Genomic DNA, 3,731 nt, shown 5'->3' on the forward strand with positions numbered 1-3,731 from the left:
CTGCAAGATCTTTGCCTTCATGCATGCATAACTTTTTATTAACCTCCATCGGTGTAGATATTGGCTTGCAATCACTCATGTCGTACTTTTACAGAAGATCCTTTGCATACTTCTGTTGTCCAAGGAACAATCACTTCTATAAGCACTCTATCTCTAATCCGAGGAAATGCTTTAGTTCTTTAAGCTCTTTCATTTCAAATCGGACTAGTAGATTCTATTTTGTTTGTCAAACTTCTTCTATGCGATCTCCTATTATGATTAGATCATCCACACAGATTAATATGATTGTGATCTTTGAGTCTTGAGCTTTGACAAATTAGTTGGAATCTGCTGGAGCTACTGCAAAGCCACTTTCAACTAGAAATTCTGCAATTTTTCCATATCAGGCTCTTAGTGCTTACTTAATCCTTTTTGGTTGTTCCATGTATATTTCTCGATCTAGCTCTCCATTTAAGAAAGCGTTCTTAACATCCATTTTTCATACTTCCAATCCCTACTAGCAGCAAATGCTAATAAGACCCGAACAGTGGTGAGCTTTTCTATAAAACTGAATGTCTCATCATAGTCCAAGCCATATTGTTGAGAAAACCCTCAAGCCACTAGTCAAGCTTTATATCTCTCTATCATCCCATCAGCTTGAGTTTTAATTTTGTAAACCCATTTACAAGATATGGGTTCAACATCTTTAGGCTTAGTCACCAAGTCCCACATTCGATTCTTCCTTAATGCGTCAACTTCTTCTTTCATGGCTTTTCTCTATCGGATAATCTTTGACGTGGCTTTTGAACTATTGCTAATGCCATATTCAAGTACCTGAAATTAGGTTTTCTTAGTCTTTTTTATCTCCATATTGTGGCTCTTGGTTGTGTACTCCACTTTGCCAAGGACTTTGTGTTCTCAACTACTCTTTTTCGTCTTCATCGTTTTCTTCTTCTCTTTCTATTGGAGCTTTTTGTACTTGACTTATTTCTTCTTTGAAAAACTTCTCATCTTTGAGTGCCTTTTCTAATTCAAGTGCCCACCATGATGATGCTTCATCAAATATCACATTCCCTGATGTACAACATCGTCCTTTGATAGGATCAATGCACCTCCACCTTTTTCTTTGGTTGTCATATCTAACAAAGGTACATCTGATTGCTTTCTTGCCAAACTTCTTTCTTAGATGATCTAGTACAAACACATAACACACACAACCGAAGACTCGAAAGTGTCTAAATGTTGGCTTGATATTCAGTAACCTTTCATAAGGTGACTTGAACCCAAGCCTTTGTTGTTGTTCTCATGCATTTAGCTTAAAATCTTACTGGCACGTTATTTGCTTGTAACATGATGCGCCATACTTCTACAAGATGTCTATTTTTTCTTTTTGCCACTCCATTTTATTGTGAAGTGTTTGGACACATCAACTAATGATGTATCTTATACTTTTCAAGTATTGAGAGAATTTATTAGATGTATATTCTCCCCCATTATTTATACGAAAGCATTAAATTCTCTTTCCTAATTCACCTTTAACTTGTTCTTTGAATTCTTTAAACTTTATAATTATTTCAGACTTCTCTTTCATAAAGAAAACCCAAACATACCTGGAGAAGTCATCTATAAAGGTCACCATGTAGCGCATACCACTAATTGAAGATTGCTCGATAGAACCAAATATGTCAGAATGCACCAGCTTCAATGGTTTCTTTGCTCTGAATTTGGACTCCTTGAATGGTAGTTAATGTGCCTTTCTATATCAGTAACCAGCACAAACCATGTCGTCTTTGATATCAAGTTGAGGTATCCCCTTAAGCATAGACTTGTTTATCATTTTCTTCAATTTTCTGTAGCTAACATGACCAAGTCTTGCATGCCACAAATTTGTTGTTTCTTTCTTTCGTCTTGTATTCATATGGATGGTCTCTGTTGACATGTCGTAGATAAAGTCCATTCTTTGCCTTTCCATTAACGGTAGACCATTGACTTTGAGATTAAGGAATACCTTGACATCGCCAGGTCAAATCACGACGAAGTTGCTTGCTGATGTCAATTGAGATACTAACACCAAATTCTTCTTTATTCCAAATACATAAAATACATTCTCCAGTTCCACTTGATTGGAATTAGAGTGAGACATTATCATAGTTTTGCCAACGTGGGCTATTGGCAATTTCGAGATGTTTGGAGTTACAATAACTCGGCTTCCTTTGTACTCAGATGTGTTTTACAACATCCTCTTATCTCCTGTCATGTGGTTAGAGCAACCTGAGTCGAAAATCCAATCATTTTCATAATTTACCTCTTCTAGGTGGAGAGCCAACACTTCATTTTCCACCACATTGGATGTGGACTGAGGGTTGGGATCTGCTGTTGTAAAGCATGCCTCTACATTCCATTCTTCTTCACTAATGCTTTCAGCCTAGGAGGTGATTGTGTTGCTTTATGTTGCCATTTTTTCTCGACGAAAATATCTGGCATAGTGGCCTATCTTTTCACAGTTATAACATCCACCCCTTTATTCATACTCGTGATTTTGATTAGTTTTTACTAGTTCCTTCTGCTTGAGAGCTTTTTAGGATTTCTTCATATCCTTTTGATCATACTTCCTTTTGATATTTTGATCGACCTTTTTTTTTTTTTTTGCCATTAAAGAGTAGTTCTTCGTGATTGCTCTTTATTGTGACCTCCGACATTTGCTTAGCCAATGCTTCTTGATTGGCGAGCATATTTTCTAAGTTAATTAGAGAAGGTTAGACTACCCAACCTTGAATAACAGCAATAAAACTTCCATATTCATGTTTAAGTCCATGAATTATTTCTCATCCTTGATTCTGAAATAACGGAAGTAGAATCTGATTCAAAGATTTTACAGCATGGAGTTTTTACCTTGGGAAAGTATTGATTGATATTTATCGCCCTTTGAGCAACTAAAGGAGCTCGTTCTTTAGAAACTGCAATCTCGCATCATTTTTCTTTGAGAAAAGTGAGGCAGATGTGTCCCATGCTACCTTTAGTGTCTCCTTGTATTGATATGCTCCAATAATTCTTCATCAACTGTAGTTTTGATTGCAAACATGGTCTTGCCTACCTTGATATTCCATTTCTTCAAAGCAGCAACATCCTCAAGTGGACTAACTTCAGTGCCTCCCACAACATCCCACAAGTCTTGGTCTTAATGATATGACTTCATGCATGTTGATCATATTTTGTAGTTCTGAGTGTTGAGCTTCTTGATTTTGCCAACAACTTGAAAGTCTCCCATCGTCTTGTAGTGATGAATACACACCACAACTAGTTGTGTCCCAGGCAACACGTTTCACAGTCTCAGACTATACTCAATCTTTAGAAGCTCCATCACAGCAAGCACTACTACAAAATCTGCATTACTTGATACTTACAACTTTTAATTACTTGACTTTTTTTTAAAAAAAAAAACAACGTCAAATAATTACATTTTTAAGAGAAAACATTAAGAAATGTGTTGAAAAGGCGGAGATTTCACGAAAATTTCTGAACTTTTTTATGCTAACTAGAGCTTGGCGTTTTAAAAATGTCAAGCTTAATAAATTTTTTCTTGAAACTATTTAAATATCAAGTAAAATATTAATTTTCAATTAAAAATATATATTATATTGTTTAGATTCTCCGGAACTCATTTTTTGCATGGTCTTTTTCCATTTGTGTCGCACAATCATTCCCACTCATCTAAATCGCAACCCCCAAATCGCATAACCCAAATGCCTCTT

General features: G+C 35.9%; 1 pseudogene; it reads right to left on the reverse strand.

The window, feature by feature from the left end:
* Nucleotides 1–901: 901 nt before the first annotated feature.
* LOC150033538 (uncharacterized) lies at nt 902–3,247 on the reverse strand (annotated as a pseudogene).
* Between the last annotated feature and the right edge of the window lie 484 nt (nt 3,248–3,731).

Source organism: Benincasa hispida, chromosome 10 (assembly GCF_027475165.1).
Source record: "Benincasa hispida cultivar pf3 chromosome 10, pf3_genome.v1.1, whole genome shotgun sequence".
In the NCBI taxonomy this organism is placed as follows: domain Eukaryota; kingdom Viridiplantae; phylum Streptophyta; class Magnoliopsida; order Cucurbitales; family Cucurbitaceae; genus Benincasa; species Benincasa hispida.